This window comes from Stylophora pistillata, chromosome 1 (assembly GCF_964205215.1).
Source record: "Stylophora pistillata chromosome 1, jaStyPist1.2, whole genome shotgun sequence".
NCBI classification, from domain to species: Eukaryota; Metazoa; Cnidaria; class Anthozoa; order Scleractinia; family Pocilloporidae; genus Stylophora; species Stylophora pistillata.
Window position 1 is genome coordinate 7,857,900 of NC_142519.1, and position 8,326 is coordinate 7,866,225.

Here is an 8,326-nt window from a genome sequence, read left to right on the forward strand (position 1 = left end):
GATTCTTTTCGTGCATAGCTTTGCCCAAGTAATAAATGATATAAACATGTGCTCGTATTAGCAAAGATGTTAAGTTGAATAAACTATTGGGCTGTGTGGTAAATGTTTCGCGTACTACAAGTTATCAGGTTCTCATTCTTACATTGCACCAAAGGAAGACAAAAAAAAAAAGAAAAGAATAAAAAGCGAGATCTATTAACATAGATTAGTGTGTTTTTCTTTATAATTTGTAACAAAAAGCAAAAAGCAAAACCAACAACTGTTAATGGAAGAACCGGCACTTGCGTTGTATTTTGTGTTTGTAATAAAAGCAAATTTTCGTCCAAAAATTATGCACGCAAATGAACAATGAAAGATATTATAATAAATTTTTGCTCGAATGATAACTATATCTTAAAAACGGTATCCAGGAAAGACTTTACTTCATATTGTACGTATTAGGAATTTGAGGTTACGTAATCTATAAAGAAACTTATGAAACATTATAAATGGTAATCTATTAAGAATTTGAAGTTAACTTATTCAATATTGTGAGCATTTTTGATTGACCAGTTACGTCGTAAAAGTTGCGACGTAAAACTTATTTGACAAGGTTTTGATTGACAAGTTATAAAGGTGACAATTTTACGTCGTACAAGATACGAAGTAAAACTTATTTGATAAATTACGACGTAACGTGTAGTCAAAATTGAATTTTACGCCATAACGCGAAGCTCCTCGTTTGAAGACGTTGAAAGTTCACTGAACGATAATCGAATTCTCGCCGTAAAATAGACGTCGGTGTATTTGAGGGCGTAACGAGGTGAATACAAGGTTTTACGTCGTAAAATTTAGGACGTGATATCTGAAAGATGAACTTGATCCCTTGAACGTAACTTTCGTTGGCTTCATTACCTCTTCTGCTTAATCCTTTACAGCCTAACATCAGTATCCATACTCCTTATACTCTTCTCTATACATCTTCCATGGCACTGAAAAGGAATATTCTTTTAGGAAGCAAAGCTTCTGAGGTTGGTGGTCAATTCCTTTATTTTCATGATGTTAATGAGTGATTCAAGAGTATGATTGTGAGGAGAAATTACATGCTGATCACACTCAGAGGTTGGTTCGTGCTCATGTTCGAATGTGCAAATTTGGGCGCTAACGTCAGCTTGAGAGAATATCAGTAACAACCCGATTCGAAGTAGAAATCACCATATTTAAGTTAGCTGAATCTCTCAAATTCTTGAATGATTGCATTTTTTGCATTTTGCATATTTCTGTCTTTCACAGGCTGGAAAAAGGATATTCCATCACCCTCCTCAAGAGTCCTTTGTGAATGTGACTTATTTAGACAACGAGGCTTACGGGCATCATGAGTAAGGAAAGGGAAAGGAAATAACTGTGAATGACATCGGGGAACTGCGACATTTGAAGCTTGATATGAACATGAGTGACTCACTCAGCTACGCTTGTGTGCTCTTTTTAATAATACCAGATTTGACGTCATCTGTAGTCTATTATTGAAGAGACGCACCGCAACATAAATTCTATTTGTTGATTAAATTACACTCTTTTGTTGTCGCCTTATCATATCTAAAAGTTTCAGAATAACCCCTTTTCCTAGAATTTCTCACTTGCTGAGAATTCCCGCAGACGCTGGCTCAGTAATCTTGGACTGTATAAAGCAAAGAAAAACAACAACAACAACAACAACAACAAAACAAAAAAAAAAAAAAAAAAAAAAAAAAAAAGAGAGAGACTCTTTTTGAGTGAGGTCTATTCTACGCTGAGCCAAGCGGTGAAAGTGTCGTTTCTTCTGCAACCTAGTATGTTTACGTTTACTAAAACCACGGAAAGACAAAAACGAGACTAAAGTAAGAACCAAAGCCGAGTTTAAGGACACTTTAAGTGCTTGTATCAAATTCAGTCCATAATGAGTCAGATATGAAAATATCCCGAAATTTGTGATTCATTTTGTCGTGCATATCCTTAAGTGAGGATTTCATCGCCTGCTGTATTATTCCGATTAAAAAAAAAATTCCGTCACGTTTCTTTTCCCTAAAAAGTCGGAAGGTCACTTTCCTTCGCACGCAAAGTTCCTTTAATATATGTTCACTTGAGATGTCTTGGTTCGTTTTCTTTTGTTTTTATTTCCTTTCGTGGGAAATATGTGAAGGATGTAATAAGGTTATATCTCTTTCGGACGTAAAGGTTATGTGAAGGTTTAAAACGTTTTCTCTCTTTTCCTCCCCCTAAATATCGGCCGGTTGGTTTCCTTCGCATGCAAACATCCTGTAACATTTGTTTGCTTGTTTGTTTTGTTTCGTTATGGTTCTTTTTGTTATTGATTTCTTCTTTTTACTCATTTCCGATCAACAGACATCTGTGAAGGATGTAAAAAAACACATATCGAATGAAAGAAGTTAGCGAAAGTTTAATTTGTCTCTTTTCTTTTAGTATCCACTTCCGCTTTACTTCTACGTCTCTTTGCAGTTGGAAGGTCACCCATATCTGTGCACTCAATGCCCCTTCAATAATGTGATTTTTCATCACCAGATATCCGAGAGAGATTTAACTTTCTTATGAACGTTAACCATGACATTATATCCCATTTTACCTTCAAGTTTGACTGTCCCGTAATTTTCGGCACATAAGTTACGCTAAAATTTTTCAAATGCTAATCGAATCGTTCTCTACATTAATATTCCGGTATAATTAAGGTGTTCTTATCCCTGGAGAGAACAAGTATATCGTAACTGGAGTAACAGATCGAACACTTGCATGCACTTTAGAGTGTAAGTGGTGATACAGGTGCTATAAACAACTGAGTGGGAACGCATAACGTCTAATCAGTAGCGTCTACGGGGGAATTAAAGGTCGAGGGGATGTCACTCTTGGCGGGGGAGGGGGGTGGGCTAGAGCGCTGCTGATAGCATCGACGAGAATCTATTTCCTTTAGCTTAGAGCTTTCATTCGCGACTTATAATTCCCGTTAAAGACATCTCCGGGATTAGTTTTTTAAGATTCCTTGCAGGAGGATAGCGGTACAAAGAAAATTTTGCCGTAAGGTCAACGGTCTTTGCCCAAGCCCTGTCTCTAATCTATGTTTTCGCCAACCCAGTGCTGTTTCCCTGGTCTTAAATCCTAATTCCTAACATCAGACAATAATGATAACTGCGATGTTTTATAAATAGGTAGTTAAATCCTTGCGCTAGTTTTAGCGATGATGATTTGATCGCTGACATCTGTTTCCGTCTAGTGGACACCAACCTCCGAATACACTGATGGTCAGAAAATTTGTATTAGTTCCAAGTCTCTCAGTAGCTGGCGGTTACGAGTGTCCTTTGAAGGATTGAGGAAAAGCCTTAGAGGCAGGGAACAGAGAAACTGAAGAGATATTTTATCTCTGAAAAAGTAATCTCATTTGCTGAAGTTTCGGCAGTGACACTTTTCTATCTCCGCTCTTCTATACGGCTAACGTTAGTAAACTTATTTTCCGCGTTAGGATTTCAAGTGATTTGAGACTAATCGCGTCTCTTCATGCTATAGGCTAGTAATTATTTAGTCTGTTCGTTTTATGTTCTCTTAACGAAGATGGAAATCTCTCCGTAATTTAGCCCTTTGCAATATGTTTATCCATATTCCCCATGCTATTCTCTCTAGAATTTCTATAGTGTTAACATTGGGGACTTTTGTTTGCCTATGGAGGGTTTTTCTTGAGAGCGATCGTTTCCTTCATTCTCATGGCCTTGAATTTTTATTATGATGATTATTTTTTTTAAAAACAATAAAATTTAGAAATTCGCGTGCCCTCATTAGTCGAGAACTAAGGTCAATACGGTTACCGAAGATAATACTAAATTACGTAACATATAACGCAAGTCAAATCAAAGCAAAGCAAAATAAAGCATAGCAAGGCAAGGCAAGGTAAGGTAAGGCAAAGCAAGGTAAAGCTAAGGAAGGCAAAGGAACTGTTAGTAAGATAAAACTGGACAAGATTAAGGGCCACTTGACGATGTCCGGTTGTACATATATATGTACAATATATATGTTGATGCCAAATCTCCTCTTTCTTTCCCAAATAGTATGTGTCACAGTGTTCATAATTTTACTTGTTGACTTAGCCGGATCTTAATTTGCTTATAAAGCTACTCAAATAATACTTGTTCAAGACTAAATTTATCTGTCATATCCTTTTTCTGCCAAACAGGTGAGTTACCATACCTCAACATGACATCACAATTTGTTCGATTAAATCGACTTACCAGGGAATACCAGATGCCTTGCCCGGACGAATGTTCGGAAGAACTGTAAGCTTCAAAAGAATTGAAAAGTGCCTGCTCCGATTATTGATATGTAGAAGGTTTAAAAATATTCTTATTCCGCGATTAACAAACAACAACGTATTTTTCAACGTTCGAAACGAGTCTTGCGATATCTTGTACCCCCCTTTCTTTTTTAAAGGGAACATCGAGGAAACGACCGACACTGAAATCAACGATATGCATTAAGTCAATCGTAGTGATTTGAAAATTTGTGGCATGACAAGGTCGATGCTACATTTAACAAATCAATTTTATTTTTTGTTATCTTTTTGCAAGCGTCTCAACTTCATTCCTTTGTGCCCATTTTCCATGCTAATACAGCCAGTTAAGATACTGAAAATATCCGTTGCAAATATTTTTACCAGTGCTCTTTCGGAGTTCAGATATGAGCTCATGAGCTCTTGTTAGAAAGAAAACTGGATGATGAGACCAACCTTTTCTGATAGCACAGCAGCTGAATAATTTTCTGCGAGAAGTCAAGGTAATTAATAGTCTCCCTCGCAGCCGTTTTTTTTTTTAGATGACACGCAACGCACCCCCAAAAGAACGGCTGCTGACAACCGAACTACATTCCTTTCTCCGAATTGGCCAATCACAGCTCGGGTTCCACTTTCAGGAACCTTTTCGCGCCAGACTCACCTTTTGAGACTCGTCCAATCAGATATCGTTTTCTACCGCGATCCTCGTGTGGAAAACACAAGACAAATGGCGGTGCTTGAAGGAGCTTTTCGCAAAGCGTCGCCAAAGTTCAAAATTTTCGAACTTAAAGCTCACCAGAAGCTTGCAATTAAAAACGTTTTGGTCGAGAAAGAAGATCTTTTTGTTAAGTTGCCTACAGGATCCGGGAAATCGTTAATATATCAAGCACTCCCGCTCGTGTTTGACCATGTTACCGATGAAAGTGGTCATATTATTGTTATTGTTGTTGCGTTGTGCCAACGTGCGGAAACACTCGATAATTCTGGCCGATTTCCTGTACCGGTGATAAGAAGCCACGAATATAACTAATCGGGTTCGCTCCAGCTAGCAGCGGACTGGCAAATGAAGAAGTACAAGTAGTGTAGGAGACGTTTGCCGACCTAAATTGCAGTGTTCTCGAAGCTTCGCCCGGTTTGTTGACGGCAAGCACGCGCTTTTTTCCTCCTGATCTCCATCTGTAGGTCGAAGCAAGCGTTTAGACCTTGGCCTAGATTGAAAGGCGTCTCGTATTTCCTTTTGATTATTGATGTAATTTACTGTTTCTTATATATTCTGACTTTTATAATCTGTAGTAACCTCTTGAAATAGTGCGAATAAAGAGTTTCAGTTCAGTTTTTTAGCTTCTTCTACTTTCTCAGTTGCTCGCTGAAACTTTAACAACCGCTCAAACAATCTAGCGTTCGTGTCGTTGGCGTAGCAGTTGACGTCTATGTTAAGCGTAGATTCTATAATTTCAACGAAATTGTGAGAAGTTTTCCCAAAAATATATACTCTATCTTTACCAGGGCACAACGATGAACATGTGAAACATTTCGAGCTCTCATCGACAAATTTCTTCAGTGTTTCTCCTAACATCCACATTTTCTCGTGAAACCTTACGTCATTCAGATTTTCTGGTATGTGATTGGTCTGTTCAATAGACCGCAACCAAACCGCAAGGACAATGAGAAAGGAATGTAGTTCGGTTGTCAGCAGCCGTTCTTTTGGGGGAGCGTTGCGTGACATCCAAAAGAAACGGCTGCGAGGGAGACTAGGTAATTAATAGTTGTATTTACAAGGTATCCACATCTTGCCTTCGTTTCACCTCTCTTGATGCTTATCCTCGACCTTCCTGCAGCTTTTCATCTGTGATTATATCTATTGCAAATCCGTCCCTCTGTCAGCTTGTTAGGGTCTGCTCGACCCTATCTTCAAATGTAGCCATCCAAATGCAGCCATCTATCCATTCATTCATCCGTCCATCCATCTACTCGTCCTTTCGTTCCTTCCCTTGCTCGGCCCCATATCGTTGTTTACTTTGGTTCAATTCATCTAAATCCATTAGTCCTTCCACTAATTTATCTCAGAGGACATACATTCAAATCAAAGAAGACAGCGACCAAGACGTTTGATGACGCTGAAGCAAACACGTGCTCCTCATTTTATTTGATTAGTACGTGTAAAAGAAAGAAAACAGCGAGATCTCAAATGGGTCGGTGTAGAAGGCTTCATCATCACGCTTGAGAAATTGTTTGTTACCTAGGTGCTTACTAAGCCCCAAAATTTAGATTTAGTTGTTTCTTTTGTCGAAATAGTTCCGAGTGTTGTCTTCACCGTAGCCAATGCGGATCACAGAAAGTGATAAATCGCACATCCAGCATTAATTTCAGATCTGAATTGAGAAAGAAAAATACCATCGAGTAAGTAAACTAGCTCAGCCCTGATTGGATTTGCTTGTAGAAATCTAAACAGTAAACAGTTATCTGTGTTAACCTGGAACCTGCCCCCCCCCCCCCCCCCCTTATTAGCGCTGCAAGACGAGCATCTCTCCGTGCAAGCAGATGTCTCAGGCCTCCACGATGAGCCGGCCAGATTTTGCCGAGCGATCAGGCACTCATTATATGCGTATGCGCAATATAATTCGGAGACTCCATACCGGTTCACCATGTATTTTTAAAAAATTTCCTGCGAGCAAGGGAATGCCTGTGCCGCAGAGCTGTTTATCAGTAAGAGCATGCCTACAGTATACTATCTACGTATGATGGACGATCCTCGCAGTAGATAGGCAATAGCGGAAATCAGACCTGAAAAAAAATCAGGCCTGTACGGATTAGTTAGTATACTATCTGAAGTACACTAACTAATCCGTTTGCAGCCGCATAATTTGCATCGCCAGTTGATTATCATGATGGTCCATTTATACCTTTTGATAACCGTGGTCAGTTGGAATTTCTAAGAGGAAAGCTCTGCCACAGTTTAAAAGTTTACTTGACGATTTTTACGGAGTATCTAAATGAAACAAGTATAAGGCATTTCATTGATTTCATAGAGAGATAAATAATATATATCAATAAATTAGAACTAACTAATTCATAAATTGACAGGTATCAGTTTAATAAGTTGAAATTCAAATCACAAAACTGAAGAGAAAGCTTTACAAGTCTTACAAGTGATTTTATTTTTCCTTGTCAGGTCATTTTTACGTATGTAATAAGCATTTCTTTTGGTAAAGCTGGTTCTATATTTACTACGGTATGTTTTTAAAGCGGTGTTGGAATAGGGTCAAAATACCGTTTGAAAGGGGCTTAAGAGCTATGTTTGACAAAAACTACATATTAGGTCATGCCGGAGACAAATTCGCGGCAAAAGTCTTTGCACGCTCCGCCCCTTTTTTAATCATTTTCTCTTATCTTCATTTATCTTCCCCCTTCCGCCAAAATGCTTGAAGAAACCGGCAAAAGGCACCTGTATAGAGCACTACTTTAGTGGTGACTATAGCGAAAGAGAAGTGCAAGTATACGGAATCGGGACGCTTTTGCGTAGAAAACCGAAGAGAATTATCCCTGTTAAAAGAAAGAGTGCGAAGGGCCACAAGTGGCCCTTGTGAGGGCCACAAGTTTATTAGCTATGCTATTATGTGTTACCCTCGTAAAATAAAGTCTTTATTATTATTATTAAGGTTTTTTGTAAAACGAGGCAAACTTTATCTAGTCCAATTTCTTTACCATGACCCCACTTTCTAAACTTTTATTTTACCTTTTACTAGCAAAAACGATATAAAATGAGGAAATAAAGACAATCGCACGACAATCTAAGCCTTTGACGAAGGGAAAACGTTTGAGGTGTCAGCTTTAGAATCCTCCACCGACGCAGCACCACAGCTTCTTTAGAAGGTCTTAAAACTTTTAGACTGGTCGTCATATCCTTCTAACCAATGGAAAAATTGTCGACAACTTATGGCAATAATAGATCGAGACTGTAAATTCAAGGGAATCATTTTCTTAAGTTGGACAAACGATAAGAAGTGATAAGGCTCTTCTTGGGGCTTACATACTTTCACA

At 38.5% G+C, this 8,326-nt stretch overlaps 1 protein-coding gene across 4 annotated transcripts in view; it reads right to left on the reverse strand.

The window, feature by feature from the left end:
* The window catches only part of LOC148741091 (fibroleukin-like), a 371,193-nt gene that overhangs the window by 113,289 nt on the left and 249,578 nt on the right, over positions 1–8,326 (reverse strand). The window lies entirely within an intron of this gene.